Here is a 21,807-nt window from a genome sequence, read left to right on the forward strand (position 1 = left end):
TGTATTGTCTAGCTAGCCTTGTACCAACAGATTTCCAACAATGAGCCAAGGTGATAAAAATTGTTATATGCTTGAATTTTGTCTAAATCTAATAGTTCTATGTGTGTGTAACAACACATAACACAAGATGCAAATCCCCCAGAACAATAGAGGGTGGTACGTCATAAATCCTGACAACCAAGAAATGAACAACAAGATGGTAGGATATAGTTCTGATCACACACAACATGGGGAAGAAGAAAGATCAGTTGGCCAAGGGGGAGGGGCAGACTCTCCTGACTTAATGGATAACTTGTGGAACCTAAGGCCCGAGATTAGGAGTTGCAATGCAAATAATGAAAGGATAGTACAGGCTTAGGAAATTAAAGTTGAGGTAAATGCAGTTATAATGAAAATCCTCTCAGACTTGCAAAGGCAGAGGCAATATGAACTGGGGGATAGTCATAAATACAGGCGAATCCCTTAAGGACCAGAGGAGAGAAAAAATGGGGTAGATGGTATCAGGTTCAATAAGAGGAAAATAAGGGAAAGTGAGGACGATGTGAGCTGGAATGAACCACTGAGTACCCCAGAAGGAACAACTAGCACTCATGGATACCACATTGGTGTAAATTATAGTGCTACTGCCAAGAGATGTCATTGCCATTCTCATCATCCCCATCAAACAAAGAAGGAAAATGGCCATAATCTAGAAGAATTTAAGAAGTCAAAACCACCCTCATTTGATGGAGAGATGAAGAAATATGAAGAGGCAGAAGCTTGGTTTCTTGGGATGAAGAAGTTCTTTAGAATCCATAGTTATTCTGAGAACATGAAAGCAAAGATAACAACCTATAGCCTGAAAGGAAAAGTTGACATATGGTGGGAAGACTTGAAAAAATTTAGAGGCATAACTAAAGAGGGATTGAATTAGAATGAATTTGAAAGGCTCTTTAAAGAAAAATATTTACCAAATTGTTATTATGAAACTAGGTGAAAGAGTTCTATGAACTCAAAATGGGGAAAATGATGAATGACGAGTACGTAACCAAGTTTTTGGAATTGTTGAGGTATGTGTCATATATTTAAGATGAGAAGACCAAAATCTAAAGGTTTATCAGTGGGTTGCCTCTATAATTTAGAAACCAAATTAAAGTTATAGAACATCATACATTGAATGATGCCATTAAAAAGTTGAAACATTGTTATACTCAAACGAGGCACTGGCCGTAATTTAAACTTGATTGGAAGTAAAAAATAAATGCCAAATTTAGGGGGGAAAGGTAAAAAAGGGCTAAGGAATCATATATTGTCCTTGTATTGATAGTGCTAGAAATCCATTAACCAAGGGGTCTCCCCAATGTGAAGTTCCAATTAGACCTCGCATCATTTGGAGTAGGAGCCCCATCTAGAATATTGGCTCGGTTTCCATATATCTTAAAGATATGCCTTGGATCTAATTGTCAAAAAGAGAGAGGAGTGCACATGCACCCTTGAAAAGAAAGGTGGGTGTGCCTGGTGATTGTTCAATTGTATGTGTGTCAAAATTCCTTCACTGTGGAGGGAGGGAGAATTGAGCCTCTAAGAGAGAGGTCATAGTACCACCCTAGCAGAGACACACATGAACAAGATGGGTTTGTGCGACATAAAGTGGAATAATCCATAAAGATACAATGGTCATTGAAACCAATATAGCGAGGAAGATATGTATAATATCCAGTGGAATAGTCCACGAGGATGCGACATCGATAATAGAAATTACAACACATTCTCAATATGATAAGTACCAAAATAACCGATATAGTTCAACTACTTTAGCACAGATGAAAGAAAACATGAATTAAAAACATTCACAGAATAATTTTAAAAATATCCATAATCCATGCATGAAGAACGTGTTGTACTATAAGGCTTTTGTTATTAATTAAAATTCCCAAGATACATGTATACAATGAACATCACTAGCTCCAATAGTGGAGCATTGGTGCCACTCCTTGCTCCTCAAAAGAACTGATTTGTCTCTCTAATGCCTTGCAAGGGGATCCAGGGTGAAAATTCCTTTGCTCATACAATGAGGGTGTATATAACCAAGGGTTGATGCTTCACCCTCCTTTTGACTCTTTGACTACCCTCATGGTTCTTTGGCTTCCTATGACCTTTAAACTTACATGACTCTTCATATTCCATGTGTGTCCCTTGGACTTCCACTTTACAATACATTTTGAATATAGGTGATCCATAATGATGATGTGGCCTATGATGACTCATGACATGACATGACATGACATTGATAACATGGATTGATTGATTATGTGGCAGTTTCAAGCTACTATTACTGTTGTGTCGTTGATATCATCTTAAAAATGCTTTTGTCTTCCACCTCCTCATGGCTTGGTGATAAGAAGTATCCAATGATCTCAAGTCTTGGGTTGTGGTCGCAAACTAGTGTCCCTATGCTTTACCTCAATTGATCAGCTTGCAAGTCCAACTGCAAATATGCCTTTCAACATGCTTCCCTTCTACCTCTCCTTCATCATCCTATCATGGTATGAGAGAGTACATGCATCTATAATTCAATCATGGTGAGACAACATAAGTCTAAAGCCCCCTAGTCTAAGATAGTGAATTTAGATTCATTAACTAATATCAGATCGAGTGAAATGTTAGGAGTGAGGGCTCAATGACTGTACAATTTTGTAGTTCACGCAGCCAAGGGTGAGGCTTGATCACTGAGACTATGCAGTTCATGCCAGAATGAGGGAAAAAGTTGCACAGTCATGGGGGACAGTGAGGAAGGTTGAGGGGATGGACATTGGGAGGACATACTGCATAGTTTCAGGAGGAAAGTGAGATCAAGCTACTATGAAATTTCACATTTCAAAGGCTCAAGGGATGAGCTTGAGACTTGTGATTTTGCAGTGCGAAGTGAAGGTCGTGCTGGGAGGAATGATTGCACAATTCTGGAGGTCAAGGTCATAGCTTGAGCACAAAAACTACGCAGTGCAGCATTCCTAAGAGGAAGTAACTGGGAATTCCGTAGTGCCAAGGGGGAAGGTCACACCTTGAGGTCTGGAACTGCGTAGTGTGTAGTCCAGGCAGGCCGAATCGAGCCACGTTTCTTGGTGAGAAAACCTCTTTGAAAGTGGTTGAGAGTGAGACCGGTGATACTGATGTGTATAGTGATAATACTTCAATTGTGATCTCACAGTTAGAATACTTGACGAAACAACAATATAGATCACCCATGACACATGAACACCACATTTCCTTCCGTGTGACCACTTTATGACTAGTTACGACAAGTGTGACACTACACTTTGTAATGACTGTGACAACACTTGTGCTACAGTGCGTAAAACTTTGTGAATGAGTGCGACCAGTGTTTGAATGGTTAGGAAAACTAATATACACAAACGTATGTGTTTGAAACCATAAGAATATGCTTTTACACATTGTGTTATAGCGAATATGTGAATATATGACATTTTTCCTACGTTACAAACGGGACCATAACACTTAAAGAAAATACATGAAATGAGTTTCAATGTTTGTGAAAATACATGATATTGAAGACATAATCATGTGGAAATGATAAGTTGTCCATTTTACTTCAACTTCATGAGAGATGTGCTTTATTTTTCATATCATTCCTCTAAAGTATTGTAAATCATATGGAGTCTTCATGCAGTCCTAATCATATTCCAGGGTTCCTTCATCTTCTTTCGTGATGATCATCCTTTGTCATCAGCTCCTTACATGTTATCTAACATGTCTTCCTTCTCCATATCCTTCTTTATCATCTTTCCATAGCTTGGTAGAGTTCCTCTATATGCATTCAACTCATGACAAGATGACATTAATCTGATAAACCCCTATCTAAGATGTTACATGATAATCTGTTGACTGAGACGAAACCAGTGGTGGGCCAAGGGAAAGGCCCAGTGAATACGAAGTTTTGTAGCTCAAGCAATCAAGGGCGGAGCTTGGGCTTTGAGACTGTGAAATGTGCAGTTTAGGCTAGGCTGAGGAAGAATATTGGGTAGTTTAAGAGCTTAGTGAGCTACGTTGAGGGGTTGGGCACTAGTTCAACCAACTGCATAGCTCTGGAAGACAGAGGGGACTGAGTGATTGCATAGTTCTGGGAGTTAGGGCTTGGACTAGATCATTGAGGTTGTGAAATGTGTAGTTCTAGGAGGAGGATATTGTACATTGGGCAATGCTAAGAGACAAGATTGTTTCTTAAGGGTTGATATTGTGCAATGTGCAGTTCAGGAGGTTTGGATAAGGCTAGATTGCTAGGAACTTTCCAAAATTTGTCTAAGTGTGGGATCAGTGAAACCGATGTGAACAATGATATAAATTTACTATGATCACACACTTATACACTTGTAAACACAACATAGATCATCCAGAACAGATGAACGCATACTTCCCTTATTGCAACAACCATTGCGGAAACTTACGACAAGTGTGGCACTAAAGATATACTTTGTGATGATAATGATGACACTTGTGCGACAGTGCGTGAATATTTGGAAATGAGTGTGAACCATGCCTACATGATAAAAAAAATTCATTATCACAAACATTTTCCCTTGAAAACAAACCAAAAAATCCACTTTGCATGATAAGTGGCAATTCCCATGCTAGAAGATGACATTTGCTAGATGAAAATAAAAATGTGAACGACACTTATGATATACAAACGACGGTGAAAAAAACACATGTTAGAGCAAAGATAACATGAAAATGACACTATTTAGAGTGAAATCAAGTGAAAGTGACAGTCGAAAATAGGAAAGCGACATGGATTGGACATCACACAAGCACAGTCTTGATAGGAAAGTGTTATGCTTGTATAATCTTATGTAGAAAAATGCACCCATGCACTTGTTACAAACTGAGCATGTGTGAGAAAGTGACTTCAACACTTCTAGTCCAATAAGGGAGATCAAAAGCATTAGTTTACCAAGAAGTGACTACGGAATGATTGATTGTAAGATCCACAAAAGGATCCAAAATTCTAGTGTATGCAAAATTTTGGAGGGTGTTTGTCGCAGCGGCAACACTTGTCGACACACTTGTAGAACTCAATCTTCTCTCCCTTGGTCAATTATTTTGTGCAGGGCCTAGTTCTTCAGGAATTATTGACTCATCATTGGGATTACCGTGGCTTCCCCACTTACCTCGTGCATAAACATAGTCCCCTTCATTTCTTTACTTGGTTGAACACCAACATGAGGTCAACGATCACACAATGTTTAGAATCAAGATAGGGTAATTAAGTTCGTGAGCTTTAGATTTTCAGAGTATTTTTTTTCATCTCTAGTGTTGCTCCACTCCCAACAGACCCGAATAGTACCCCATCGGAGCCACTTCAAGAACATAAACATTAAGCAAAGTCTTTTGGTAGAAATCACATAAGAAGTATTTGGTTCGAAATGCATCGGCCAAAAATTTATCTTATGTGATTTCTACCAAAAGACTTTTCTTAATTCATTATGGATCACGGAAGCCTAAATACATAAACATAAACATTGCTCCACTGTCAGCGAGATTGGATAGTATCTCGATGGAGTTGATTGCTTCACCTCTCTATGTAGGAAGCATTTCTCTTCTTTTGCATTTATTTGTTTATTTAAAGAGGATTTTGAATCGACACTTATTTATTTATGGGTGGAATAGGGGTCGCGATTTATTAAGAGTAGGATAGGTTGTTGTTAAAATTGGAAACTAGGGCCAAACTCCATGTGGGTCATCTTAATTATGGCAGCTGATGTTTTTCTTGGATTCCTCTCATTGAGAGATGTAGGATTGATCTAAAGATCATCTGATTCCTATAAGTATTCATGGAGTTATGAATTTATTTGTGTTATAAGACAATTCGTCAAGGTCGGTCAGCAACCAAATAAACCCCACTTGTGCTCAACGTTTTAGTACAAATAGAGGTGGCCTTCAAGTCATTTCAACACACTTGGGATCTCTTCCTCTCTTTACTTGTCTTGGCTTGTCTTCTGTGATTTATGTTTATGTTCTATCTGCAGTTTACTTTAATGTTGATGTGATTGCTAATCTGGAAAAGATATTGAGCTAACTGTGAAAATTGAAGTAATTTGCTCTAAGCATAGAACATACCTAAAATTAGCATGGTATTGGAGCTGAGGTGAAGACAATGCCCAAGCAAGATTGAAAGAGAAATCACCGAAGGCAGTTGGGAAAGGACAAAAGGATTAGTGGATTCCTCATCCCTCTTCAAATTCACCAAGGGTGAAGTCGAAGCAGAGAATATTATCATAATGGCGCAGCGGAATATGGCCTACCTAAATATCACATCATTGGAAGACCCAATCTCAGGGTTGAAGGAAAGGCAGATAACTAGTTCGGCCATTATGCGAAGGAGTGTCCGAATGGCAGGGACACATCACTTGATGATGATAACAATCATTCCAGGGACATCTTCAATGATCAAAGGAATGACAGGTAATGCAGGTCATCAAGGAAATGGTCTACTCTTCGTAGAAAGCAAGGAACCCTAGGTATGAAGAATCAAATGTTGTTTATGATAAGATAAAGAAGTGTTATCTTGTATTGGCCCTCTCCTTCAGATTCTTTGGGAATCTAGCTTATAGATTGTAGTGCTTTAAGGCACCTTATTGGATAGATGGGTGCACTCTCTAATTTGGTAGAGATGGAAACAATTGTGGGATTATACTTGGAGCCGATGCCACCACTCCCGAAAAGGATGTAGGGAATGTTAACTCTCAATTGAATAAGGGTAACTTGATTCATCTACAGAATCTATTTTATGTACCTGATCGCAAGAAGAACCTGGTGTCCATCTCGGAAATGGAAGTCAAAGGTTTCAGGGTGGAATTCATCGATGGAAAGGTACGTGTTCAAAAACATAGTTTTCAAAGATGCTTTTTCTCATGGGTTCAGGGTTGGAAATTTGTATCAAGTTGCAGGATGGTCCATTGGGGATCACGTCAATTAACATATCGAATCTATAACACCAGAGGTCTACCTATGGGGCCCTACCTTATGTGAGTCAAATGGTGATAGGGATGTCCAAATTCAAGTAGAGTATGAAGGTACATGTCTGAGATGTACCGAAGGAAAACCTTATAAGGAGACCATTCCCCTCATGCAGCAAGTCCACAGGTTTGGAACATCCCGAGGAGTTTGAGATTCATGGTCGGGAATCTCATGTATACAGGTGGAAGAAATCCCTGTATGGCTTGAAGCAAAACTCCTCGGGCATAGTATGAGAGGATTTATAGCTGTTAGATGAAGTTGAGATTCACTAAGAGTGAAACCGATCCAAACCATTACCCAAAGGTTGTGGATGATAGACCTCTCATACCAGCACCTTATGAGGATGACCTATTTCTGATGGGTGTAGACCCTCTCATTTGCAGAAGTAAGAGGGAGTTGGATTCCAGATGTGGAATGATAAACTGCAAGCCTATGACTACCTCGAGGATCTTAACTTTCAGAAGTTATATGGTAGTGATGTCGAACCAGATTTTGGAAATGCCTCTGAGTTTCATAAAGTCATTCGCGTTGATGTTCTTGGTGAAATTCCGTCCGGACATATGTTTTTTAGTTAGCATGGTGAGCTCATATTTGGTTGAGCCTCATTGGATTGGTGCCAATAATCTTCTGAGATATCTTCAGGGCACAATCTCTCATGGATTGAGATACATTGCTGGAAATATGAAACTGCATGATTATTCGAATGCTGATTGGGCAGGCAGTGTGGACGATCACTAGAGAACTTCTCAGTGTTGGTTCTCTTTGGATTCTACTTCGATATCATGGATGAGCAGGAAGTAGAAGTCGGTTGCTATAAGCATCGCCGAGACCGAATACATAGCTACGAGTATTATCTCGTGTGAAGCTGCATGGTTGCAGAAGCTCTTAAGTGAGTTGTTTGTACACATGATGAATACCACTTTGATTCTTTGTGACAACTAGAGGGGGGATTCAATTATTGAGGAATCCTGTATTCGATGATTGCTCCAGTAGATAGACATCAAATATTGCCTTATCTAGGATATGGTAAGTTGATGAGTGAGGAGGCTCCATCACATTGAGACTGATGTACAAATCGCAAACATTTTTTCAAATCCTCTGTAAAGATCAAATCTGTGATTTTCCCGAACGACTTGGAGTCATTGAGCAACCTTTGTAAAAGGGTCCTACATGTTCCATACATTGAGCTCTGGGAGCTTTGGGGGGCTCGGGGTACTTACTGGAGCGACATACAACCACAGGGAAACTCACCCTCCCCTGGTGGTGAGCTATGAATAGGATGATTAGTTCTCCTGTGGGCTGGGATGATTAGTTCTCCCATGGCAACTCTGGAATAGGATGATTAGTTCTCCTTTGGGCCAAGATGATTTGTTCTTCATGGCGACTATGGAACAGGATGATTAGTTCTCCTGTGGGCCAGGATGATTTGTTCTTCGTGGCGACTATGGAACAGGATGATTAGTTCTCCTGTGGGCCAGGATGATTAGTTCTCTGTGGCATCCACTGACACAATGATTCGTTCTCCTATGGACAGGATGATTAGTTCTCTTGTCGAGGCATCCTACCCATGCAGTCTGGGACTCATGGGAAGTACCTCTCATCTGATCAATGAGTAGGAAAATGAGGATAGGGACCATAGTAGTACTAGATGGACGCATCGTTGTATCTACCGTACTCCCTATGATAGGATGACCTCCATTGATCTGGGATAAGTATGAGTGGTTTGAGACACTCCCTTGTGACATTGATCTGGGATCAATGAAATTGTTCTGGGATCAGTATGAGTGGTTTGAGACACTCTCTTGTGACATTGATCTGGGATCAATGAAACTGATTTGGGATCAGTATGAGTGGTTTGAGACATTCTCTTGTGACATTGATCTGGGATAAATGAAATTGATATGGGATCAATATGAGTGGTTTGAGACACTCTCTTGTGATATTGATCTGGGATCAATAAAACTGACTTCGCGTCAATAAGAGTGATGTGACACACCCTCTTCAGATGAAACTGACTTCGGGTCAGTAGAGAATGGTATGACACATTCTCAATCAATTCTTCTTCTTCATGGTTCAGCAGAGCAGAGCTCAGTAGAGTAGAGCTCCGCAGATCAAAGCAAAGTAGAGCAGAGCAATGCAGGGCACTGATGGTAGAGACATTACAGTCGGACATATGGATCAGCGGATGGAGTTCTCCCTAGTTGAGAGGGAGTGTTAAAATTGGCAACTAGGACCAAACTCCATGTGGGTCATCTTATTTATAGCAGCTGACATTTTTCTTGGATCCCTCTCATCGATAGTTGTAGGATTGATCTAAAGATCATCCAATTTCGATAAGTATTCATGGAGTTATGAATTTATTTGTGTTATAAGACAATTCGTCAAGGTTGGCCAGCAACCAAATAAACCCCACTTATGCTCAACGTTTTAGCATAAATAGAGGTGGCCTTCAAGTCATTTCAACACACTTGGGATCTCTTCCTCTCTCTACTTGTCTTGGCTTGTCTTATGCGATTTATGTATATGTTATATCTACAGTTTACTTTAATGCTAATGTGATTGCTAATCTGGAAAAGATATTGAGCTAACTATGAAAATTGAAATAAATTGCTCTAAGCATAGAACATACCTAAAATTAACATAACACTTTGGATCTCCTCCTCTCTCTACTTGTCTTTGGGTTTTAGTGGGAGGAGAGATCCTAAGGAATAACATTGCCCTGATCCAGAGGGCAGAAAGTTGGAACTGCTGGAAAATATGGAACTGCCGGAAAAGCCGAAAAATCCGAAACTGCCAGAACTGCCGAAAAAGCCAGAAAAGCTGGAACTACCAAAAAATCCGGAAAAACCGGAACTGCCAGAAAAGATGGAACAGCCGAAACTGTTGGAAAATCCAAAACTATTGGAAAAGCCAGAACTGTCGGAACTGATGGAAAACTTGGAAAAGTCGAAATTGCCGGATAAGCTGAAATTTCCGGAAAAGCTGGAAATGTCGGAACTACCAGAAAAACCGGAACTACTGGAAAACCCAGAACTGCCGGACTGTCGGAACTTTCGGGAACAACCGGAACTATCGGAATTGCCGGGAATAGCCGGAACTGTCGGGATCAACCGGAGCTGCTGAAACTGCCGGGAACAGCCGAAACTACCAGAACTGCCAGGAACAGCCGAAACTACCAGAACTGCCAGGAACTGCCGAAATAGTCGGAGCATCTGTCTCCGAAGGAGAGTAGCATGCAAGGGACAGCTAACTAACATTGGGACAGTTGTATGGTACTTAGCAACAAATACACCAAGCATGCAATGTTACAGCTAGCATGCAAGGGACAACTAGCATGCAACAACAAGCATGCTAAGGAAAACAAGCATGCTAGGGAAAACAAGAAAGAATGGTGCAGCCAACATGCAGGTCAGGATGGCAACATGGTGCAACAATGGAACATAATGCAGTATAGTGATGGGTATAGTCATGATCAATGAAGCGTGATGAGATGCAGCATAGTGATGATGGGTGCAGCATGGTGCAGCGCGTGAGGACATGATGACGAAATGCAGCACAACGATAGGTGAAGGAATCACCTTGGAGAATTAGTTGAAGTAGCATGTCTTCAACTGACCTCATGTATCATCTTCTTAGAGATGATCTATGCTCTTATCTAGATAAGTCAAAGTGTTGACTTCTATTGTAAATGTACTATCTCTCTCTCTCTCTCTCTCTCTCTCTACTGAACTATTGAAGAACATATAAGAAGAATTGATCAAGGGTTTCCCCACATTGGGGTTTGTCCCTGGCTACCGCCACATCTTGTGTCCTCTTGGCTTGGCTTGTCTTCTGCGATTTATGTTTATGTTCTATCTACAATTTACTTTAATGCTGATGTGATTGCTAATCTGGAAAAGATATTGAGCTAACTGTGAAAATTGAAATAAATTACTCTAAGCATAAAACATACCTAAAATTAATAGTTGTCCCTACAGAGAAGCATATATAAGACCTCTGATATTGGTTTTCTTGTTTATATTTTCCCATTATCCTTCTCTACTTGATTGGATCATCGTGAAAATATTGAAACATAAAACCAAGTGCAGGCATGAGGTTTCCAGAATAAGCAAGGAGGTCATGGTTTGACATAAGGCTTCATTAACACAAGGATCGTGTTTTCCATTAGAACATCATCGAACAAAATATGTAACCCAGATAAGGAAGAAGGAGAGAGAGTTAGCCAAATGTTGCAATGTCACAAAGTCCTTTTATATTTTTCCACATTCATTTTTGGTCCAACAAAACATCTTCATGCAAGGTCTTATCGATAGAACATAAAGAAAAGACACAATAAAACAATAAATAAAAAATAAATCACAAAATAGAAAAGGGATAAAGAAAAACACGATGTGAATTCAAAACCAAAAAGTACAAGACAAACTACAAGAAACAAATGCAGGATGGATGTGCAGGTAAACCACAATGCAATTAGACCTACTCCTAACCTAACCAACTAGAAGCTCGGGGTCATGTATTATGAAATTTCCAATGAAGCCATTGTAGTTTTTTTCAGCCTGCATCCACAAAGATACGAAAAATTAAAAGAGATATAAAGTAATCTGCAACATAAAAGATAAAAACTTGAATAACTTTCACAACAATTTGAAGGCCTTTCCTGTGGGGAGAAATATGTGTCACAACCACTACTTTCATCCAATTCACATTCTTACCTCTTCGACTGAAATCATAATCCAGAAACCTCAAAGAATTCTTATGGATGCACTTTCTTCTATGTAATCCTACTTAGAAAGAAAGAGAAAAGGTCAAAACATGTTTATTGCAATGGAGTTTTCCGAGTAAGATTGCTCCAACCATTTAGTGATTGGATCATAAAATTCATGATGATCCTCTTGAAAACCCTGAAATATTTGAAAAGATGGATTTTCAATTTGAAACACGAGATTATAATGAGAATATTGTGAAGGAAAATAGATTTGATCATATTCAGTAGTCATCTGGAGACAGTGAGGGCCTAACATAACCATCAGTGAAGGCTGAAGTGCATCAACCACTTTGCAAGAATTCGAATAGTGAGATGTTGAACAATGAAGATCAAAGGATGTAAAACAATTTTCATAGGATATACTGATGGGAAAATGATAAGGTGAATGGCAGTCATCAGAGACAGAATAATGATTAGATGGGTTGATTAAAGCATTAGATTCCTAGTTTGTAATTAATAAATTAAATTAATTTGAACAATTCCAAAATTCTCTACATAGTATAATCTTCTTCCTCACATGAAGAGTGTAACAAACCATTTCCTTGTGACTAGTTACACACTGCACTAGTGTCATAATCATCGAAAGAAGTAAAAAGGAATGTTAGTATAACAAGAACATGAAACTTGTCAAGGTAAAATAAGTGAAGAAGAATTTGATTCATCAAATAATCGATGCATCCATTGATGCTCAAGAGGATTTCAGGTGCGATGAAGAAAAAGATTAGCATCAGAATATTTGCAAGAAGGATGAGGAGTTGATTATTTTCAAAAGAGTGTGACAGGTATGACTCCTTTAGCCAAAGATAATATTTAGGATAATAAAATTCAAAATTTGATGATTCTATGAGAGATATGCATTCCAAACCCAAGTTTGATACAAGAGACTTGCATGAAGATAAAACATCTTGAATCTGATCAGAAATTAGATCTTGAAAATTCGAGAGATCATATCCACAATGCCAAATATATTTCAAGAAAGAATTTACATTGAGTGAAACCATGTGGAAAGAAGAGTTTTGTGAAGAAAACCATATCTGACTTAAGTCGGGGGTCTTACCAGAGCTGTGAGATCCTGACATAACCATCAATGGAAGTTGAAGTGCCCTGACTCCCTGGCAAGTCCCAGAACTTTCCAAAATTGTAAAATCACATCCTAAAGATTGAACTAGATTGTGCATGGTGTGAGGATAGCTTCTTTCACTGATCTTGATGAGATCACTATTAACCAAGTGGAAACCATCTCTGTCACTAACTTGATCAAATTTTTCAACTTCAAAAACCAGATTACTCAAGTTAAAAGATTCATATGATCACAAATATGAAGATGTATGAAATGGAAAAATGTCATGAGAAATTTGGTTTGGAGAGTTGTCTTCATGCAAGAGAAAAGATGATGAGGGATGGATAGAGTACTCAATGATTTGATTGTGTTCATTTTCATCATGGATAATCTCACCACCTTGTGTCAATTTAGAATTTAACTCATCAGATGAAAAACTTGAAGAGAATGGAATATCTTTGTCGCAGGTAGATGCATCACAACGATAGAGAACAAGGGAATGTGAGATGAAGAGGAAGTTTCGATACAGACATTTTCTTTGGATGGATCAGACTCCAAATCTAATTTGGTTAGATCAACAAGTTATGGATAATCCAAAAAATCAAATTATGTACCTGGGCATTCATAATCGCATACATGAATAGAGTCACCACCATCAGAATGATTGTTTCCCAAGGCTACAGATTGATCAAAAGGGTTGATTTCATTGTATTCATTATCAAGATTAGAACATTGAAAATCAACCAAGAATGGAAGCTCATCATCTTGACACGGGGAATCTTGAAAAAAATAAGAAAGATTGAAAGCATCGTAACCTTCCTACTCCTCTGCTCACGTAAAGTGATTTCCTTGTACTTGATAGCAATTTGAACCAACAATGCAAAAACCAAGAGAGTGTGAAATACTAGCTGGTGAAGCAGATTTATCAGGCATATCACAATACAAAAATTCATGGCATGTAAATGATAGAGGATCGCAGAAATCTAGATCAGATTGGAGGCTAGAGTTATGAATGATAGCATCATGTTGCAGAATGGGGAAGTTATTCTTCCTCGTGGGCTCCAGAGCTATTTTAGGATTTCCTCCATTGAATCTGAGTCACGAGAAACGAAAGAAGAATGATAAGATGGATTAGGATTTTTATTTTTGGATTTATCAACTTTAATACCATCGCAGAGAGGTACCCCCATTGGAACTGGAAAAGGAGGAGGACAAAGAACAAAAGGAGCAGTAAATTCCTCCTCCTTACTTAGAGGTGTCTCATGATTCACAAGAGTTGGGGAAGTAGGAAAATCAAGGGGTTCAATTTCATCGTGTAAATAGATAAGAACCAAGCACTCAAACTCTTCTTTCAAGAAATCCTTATTCATGTCTTCTTAAGAAATTTCACAACAAATCTGAAGGAATCAATCAAAAAAATCCTTAACTAATTCATTAGGCTTCATTCGTAAGAGATTGATTCTTTTATAAATATCTCATTAATTATACCTGTGAAAGGCTTAATGAATCTCTTGAGGAAATGATGAAGGGAATGTATGGAAGCAGGTGGCAACATATGGCACCATTGATTTGCACGACCTTCGAGGGTGAGGAAGAAAAGCACACAAGCAAACTCTTCATCATTGATTTCTTGAGATTCACAAAATTTAAGATAATTATAAATGTGCTCGGTTATGGATGTTCCATCCTCACCATCAAAATTTAATTGGGATAAGTGATAGAGAGGCCCATTAGGTATTGAAAATTGATAAAGGGAAAAATTAGAAAAACAACCCGGGAGTAAGATTTGTGTAGGAGCCATTTTAGATAAGAGGCTCAAACTAGATTCAACGGGCTCAGCTTGTCATCTGGCCCTCCTTCTAGCATCAGTGTTGATGGTGTTGTAAATTTGTCAACCACGGGGTCTCCCCAACGTGAAGTCTCAATTATACCTCACATCGTTTGGAGTAGAAGCCCCATCCGGAATATCAGCCCAGTTGCCATATATCTTAGAGATGTGCCTTGGCTCTAATTTTCGGCAAGAGAGAGGAGGGAACATGTGCCTTTCAAAAGAAAGGGGGTGTGCCTGGTGAGTGTTTGACTGTATGTGTGTCAAATTTCCTTCACTACAAGGATAAGTGAACCCCTAAGAGAGAGGTAGTAGTACCACCCTAGTAGAGACACATATGAACAAGAAGGGTATGTGCGACATCAAGAGGAATAGTCCACAGAGATGCGACAGTCAATGAAACCAATATAACGAGGAATATTTTTCTAATATATAGAGGAATAGTCCATGAGGATGCAACAACGATAATAAAAATTACAACACATTCTCAATATGATAGTACCACAATAACCGAAATAGTTCAACTACTTTAACACAGATGAAAGCAAACATTCATAGAATAGTCTTACAAATGTCCATAATCCATGCATGAAGAACATGTTGGCCCATAAGGATTTTTTTATTAAGTAAAAGCCCAAGACACATGTATACAATCAACATCACTATCTCCAATAGTAGAGTGTGGAGCCACTCCTTGCTCCTCAAAAGAACTGATCAGTCTCTCTCATACCTTGCGGGGGGAGCCAAAGTGAAAATCCCTTTGCTCATACAATGAGGGTGTATATATAACCAAGGGGTGATGGTTCACCCTCCTTGTGACTCTTTGACTACCCTCATGATTTTTTGACTTCCTATGACCTTTCAACTTACATGAATCTTCATATTCCATGTGTGTCCCTTGGACTTCCACTTTACAATACATTTTGAATATACATGATCCACAATGATGATGTGGCCTATGAAAACTCATGACATGACATGACATGAAACTGCTGACATGGACTTCTTGATGATGTGGCGTGCATAATAGGAGTAAAAAGATATTCATGCTTAGTTCTAAAAAATATGCATTAAACACATCAAAGGATGAAAGACTAGTTGTCTTGATAATGCAATTAAGAAGTAAGGAAGAATGGAAGAGTTATGTGACTTGATCCTTGATTGGAACCATCTTTCAATAAGGTCATGAAATTCCTAATTCCTCTCTTTGTTTAGATCACATTGAATATCCTCCTTTATTATGCATTCCTCAATCTTAGATTCTATTGGTTTCTCCCCATCAAAAGTGTTGCATGATTCTTTAGTCTCTTCAACCAATTGACAAGAGGAATCAAAATAAACTTGAAGATCTTCTTGTGGAGGTGAAGAGATAGACAAATTTCTGCATGTCGTTAAAATAAACTCTTCCTGAGAGGCATATATCCCATCTATTGCTAAGATTTGAGAAATTTCTTGGAAGAGCATTCTTCAAACTCTTAGTTGCATGTGAATTACTCCAACTGGTCGATAATTCTTGTCGTGCACATAGATTAGTACAAAGTTTTGAATTTTTTTGAAAATTAAATATGAAAAATGATTTTAATATGCCTTTAACCGTGCATCTAATAATGAATGCAAATATAATGATTTGTATAAACTTAAAAATAAACACCTATGTATACCTCCCCGGCAACGTCGCCAAAATGTTGGGTGATTTAATTGCGAGTTAAATCTCTATCATTAATTGTCAACCCAGGGTTTGTAGAACTGACGAGGTATACCTATACTATATTTACTAGGTAGTTATTTATCATAATAGATTAATCTACTGCAATTGAAACTAACTACAAAGTTAATTAAATCAATCTAATCCAATCCAAACCAAACATAAGGAAATTGAAACCACAGTTGCATAAAGGAAATCACACTTGTAGAATTGAATTCACACCACACTTGCGTAAATGAAATCACACTTGCAGAATTGAAATCACATTCACACCTACTAAAATGAAATCACACTTTCTGAAAGGAAAATCACACTTGCATAAAATGAAAACACACTTGCTGAAAATAAATGAAATAAAAAAAACTACACTATGTTACCAATATGTATAAAGGTGTGCAAACTGTGGTTGATGGGGGTCCTCCATTCCTCAACAAGCACACTTGAACAACTATCACATCTTGGAGATCAAAGTGACAATATGTATTTCATAAAATGAATTACAAGATATTACAAGAATTTTGTATCCTCACTTTACAAATCACATCTTGGATGGAACTTGGAACCTCCAACTAACAACTAGAAACTAGATGCTAATGACTAATTAGTTAACAACTGAAAACCCTTTGTATGGAGGGTGCACCCATATTTATACAAAAATTGAGGATTACTATACAATAAATATAGATCCTTAGATCTCTCTTGAATCCACATTTGTCTCTTGTGGTTACAACCAATCTCCTAAAAATGTAAGATACAAATTCTCTTATCCATGATTCTTCTCCTTTGAATCTGCATAGTTAATGATCCACATCTTCTATAATTACTCCACAAATATTCATCAGTTGGAATTTGAAATTCTAATTTGTGGTTGGGTGGCCAAGTAAGACCCTTCTAGAATCTCCAAGTAGGGCTACAATATCACAAAACTCATAACACTTTTAGATATATATGAAAATATTTTAATTTCCTAATATTTAATTACAAATTCACTTGAGATACTAAAAATAAATTACTTGGAAGATAAGAATGATAAACCCATGTGATTATGGAAATGGCTAATTAATGTATTTTTATGGGGCTATAGAGTTATGGAATGAGGGTAAAATGATGGAAATGAAGGTGAAAGTGGATGACGTTTTGGAGGCCCAACAATACCTTCATCTTCGGCACTACTATGCTCATTCTGGAGAGTCTCCCCACTATAATGAAAAAGAACTCAAAGCAACATGGAGCTCTAAAAAATGAATCACAATAGCAACATATGACTCTCCGATTCTGGCTCACCAATTATAACTCACAGATTGTGACTATCCTAACCCTCTAGGATGGCCCAGTATAAATAGGAAGAAGGAGACTCCTAAGAGGATGAATGTAAACACCTAGGACAAAGAGAAGTTAAGTAAGGTTCTCAATAATGTGTCCTAGCCAGCTTGAATAGATTAGATAATATCATGAGTTGAATTGATATCCTATGAATCATAAGTCTCTAGAACAAGTCCCCAACCACATGGACAAAAATATGAAATCTTGGTCGTAACCAAACGAACAAAGTGTCCTTTGTGTGGTTGGAAGGTTCAAACGCACTCACAAGTCGAGTTGCGTGTAGTTGGGGAGAAAATATAGGAAAAAGAGTGGTCAAGGCCAAAGAAAAAGGTCAACAACATATGACTCAAGAGGACTAATCCTAGGGAGAAAAATAGTTTGATAACAGATGCCCCCTAATGCATGAGGTAAAAAGAGTAACTGATGAACAAAATGCATTATAATAAAACTCAAAGGTCAAGATAGGAGCAAGGAAAACCATGAATATGACATGACTGACAGTGATTTGGTTCAACCAAGGTGAATAAATGTAAATTAACCAAATTAATTTAGTACAAATCATTGTTTAAGATCCGGCCGGCTCGAAACCAACTCGGCCGAGTTGGTTTGAGCCGAAAAAAAGATCAACTTGGCAGAAAATTTGGTTCGGTCGGCCGAGTTATGACTGACCCGGCCGAGTCATAGCATGACTCGGCCGAACCAGTCATAACTCGGCCAACTCGGCCGAATCCGTAACTACACAGCCGGGTAGCTGACAGTGGCCAGTGAACCATAAAAACACGCCTTTTTTTATTTATTTTTAATTTTTCTAAGTGTGGGGGATTCCAAAGGGGTTTATGAATCAATTTGTTGGTCTTTGTTGATCTTTTACTTAAATTTTTAAAATTACCATGAAATGACTTAGGATGTTTGAGAGTGGTTCCAGCCTCATTGGATTTCATATGGAGAAAGTAGAATTTTAGATTTCATTCAAAATCCAGCAGACTTATCGGTTTTTCAGAATTTCAGGATTGGGTGCTTGCAATGTTTCCATTGAATTTTGTCATGTATTAGGGTATGGAACTAGTATTTAATCAAGAGCACCAATCCATCTATGTACCTTGATGTTAGTGACATTGGTTGTCGAACTCCTCTGGGATTCCCTCCCAAACCAGGAGCTTCCGAAAATGTCGCTCCCGCTTCCGTTTTCACTCCCGCTCCCCGCTTTCGCTCCCACTCCCAAGTAACACTGAGCCAGATGATGTTGGCAACTCTAGCAGTAGCTAGTAGTACTGGTCATAGACTTTTGTTGTAGAGGCCATTTCTAGCCTCCTTGGTTATGTGTTTTTGTTTTGATCTCTATATCATCATCGTGTATGTATTGGACAGTGCACTGGGTGCCATTTTAATATAACAGATATATTCAAGAGCCTACTTTGATCATATGTTGTTTTCTATCTATATTCTAATGTTGTGTGTTTGGAAACATGAATAAAAATCTTTAAAATTATGTGTTTTTATAAAAAATAAATATTTAATGTATTTTTTACAACAACCGAGTCATTGAAATTGAGCCGGTCGAGTCGATACCGAGTCGGAGTCGAACCTCAGCCAAGTCGGATTCTGAGTCAAAGTTTTAAAACATTGGTACAAATAACCCTAAGGCCAAACTATTGACTCAAACCAAACAACACGCACTATAAAATTCCTAGGAGTTAGTCACACAAAAACCAAATACAAAGAAGCTAGGAGTGGGACAATTATACTAGCGACCTACTTCCCAACCCTTTTAGCTACAAACTCAGTCCAAGTGTCCTTATTAGCCATGGGGTACCCCCCTAGAGGACTGAGAGAGTATGACTAATATTTGTCCCAGGTACAGAGATGATGAGTTCAACCTTGCACTTGTGTATGAGCCTTAAAAATGATGGCCACTAAGGTTTCCACCAACAATAAAACGTCTTAGGGGAGTTAATTTTTCATAGGGATATATTGTTCTTTGCTTTGATAATTGCATTTCTTCATTAATACATTAATTTCACCCTAGAACATTATTCATATATACATCATTATTAAGCAGCATATGCAACTATGTAGAAAGAACAATATCATCATCATCAATGCAACAAAGCATAAAGGAATAATAGAATAAAAGCATGCACACATAGAGACACCAGGATTGGTCGAAGACTAGGGAAAAACCCACTATGGGGAAAACCCTCACAAATTCTTATGCTTAGATTGTCATCAAATGATTCAGAAAAAGAGAGTACAATGATCAATATCTTCATACATGCAACTAACGAGCAAAATCAAATACAACATCCATGAAATGAACCCAACAATGTTTCTACTCAAAATTTGATTCTGAAGTCTGTAAAGAACTGTCACTATCTGCATTCAACTGTTGAACCTTGCGGTCACTAAGCAAAATCTTCAGACAACTGAGATTCCATCATTTGAGTCTTAGTCGCACGAAGGAGTCATCCGAGTGATTGTTGCTTCCTGGTCACTCTCTGAAGCATTGTAAGGGAGCGACTATGGTCGTATCTTCCCAAATCTATCTCAGAGCCTCGGTTGCACCCTTCAAGATTTTATGTGAATGACTATAGTAGCCCAGTTTCTCCCTTAAGCTTGACATGTGAGTGACTAGAGTTAGATCTAGTCTGAGAAGAGTGTATGACTGTGGTTCTAAAACCCTAACCCTTGGTCGCATGCACAATGAGATGTCTGTGCGACTGGAAGACTTCAGTCGCACTCATGAGCCTCTATGGGAGAGACGGTAGTCGAAACCTTCATGTGTTGTGCCTGTGACTATGGCCCAAAACCCTAGATCTAAAATGCAAGCTTTGGCCCTACGATTTCACCTCATAGCGAACCTATTCTTCCGTAGATGAGCCTCAAACCTGTGCGAGGAAAAAACCAAGATAGAAGAGTGGCTCATGATTATGTCCAAATGAGTTAGAGGTCACTTGCATTTATAGCCTTCCAAGAGGGTCCACTTACTTTAGGATCGACCTTATCAAATATGCACATGTCAATTTTTGTTTATAAATACACCTTCCCTTATCTGATTTGAGTGATCTTTAGGTCTATTTTGGTCCTCTCGAAAAGAGGAATTTAATGCAATCATCATCTCCATCAAGTGAATTGTATAAAGTGTAATTTGACCACATTTTCATATTTTTAACACTCCCTCTTAACTAGGGATAATTCCACCTGACAATGTTTGACAACCGATTAATATCTCATCCTATCATCATATGTCCCATCTCAGGTATCTCATCATCTTGAATCATCAATGTTCATCTCGATTCATCTCTTTCTTATTCTTTCTTATCTCTTGGTTGTCCCTACTCATGTGTTGAACATTCTTGAAACTAAAAGAAGAATAATTTTGACATCGGAGGGGAAATTAGTTTACAACCTTCTCTCCATCGGGATACTACACGAAATCTCTGTCAACGGGCTACTACCTAGGAATATCGGTGGGGAAATAAATCTGCAATATGTATCATCATCGGAGATCATACCATTAGGGAGCACATCTCAACCTAGAACCACATTAGGGAGCACATCTCGACCCAAAATCTCATGGGGGAGCTACTACTATGACCCCATATTGAGTAATAGGATATCTAAACACACTAGGGAGCACCTCTCAACCCTGGAATCACATTGGGGAGCTCAATATCAACCCAAAACTGCATAGGGGAGAAAATCTCAATTCAATTCTATTGTCTGCCAATATTCCCATCAATGACTCTGAGAACTCATGTGGTAGAACACCTGCATCATAATAGAATTGGGTTGTACACCCCAAGTTAACTCTCAACTTGTTGGCCAAACAAGGAGTGGTATTCCCAACAAGCCCTACTTGTGGGTATGATGCCAATTGGGGTATACTCTACATAGACCAGATAGGGGAGAAGCATCTCCGACCCTATGAAGATATGTGAGCAACATCTCCAACCCTATGGGTAACAGATATGGGTGATATCATATTGTCCAAAGTTCCCTCAACCCCAGGAGCCCTCTATCTCAATTCCACACCCTAGGAGCTCAAACAGGGGAGGAAGAGTTGGCTCAGTGTCCTCAATCAACGATGCTCTCATCATACTCATATCTAGTAT

Source organism: Pinus tabuliformis, chromosome 4_2 (assembly GCF_031772625.1).
Source record: "Pinus tabuliformis cultivar Carrire ecotype Pingquan chromosome 4_2, CPIR1, whole genome shotgun sequence".
NCBI lineage: Eukaryota > Viridiplantae > Streptophyta > Pinopsida > Pinales > Pinaceae > Pinus > Pinus tabuliformis.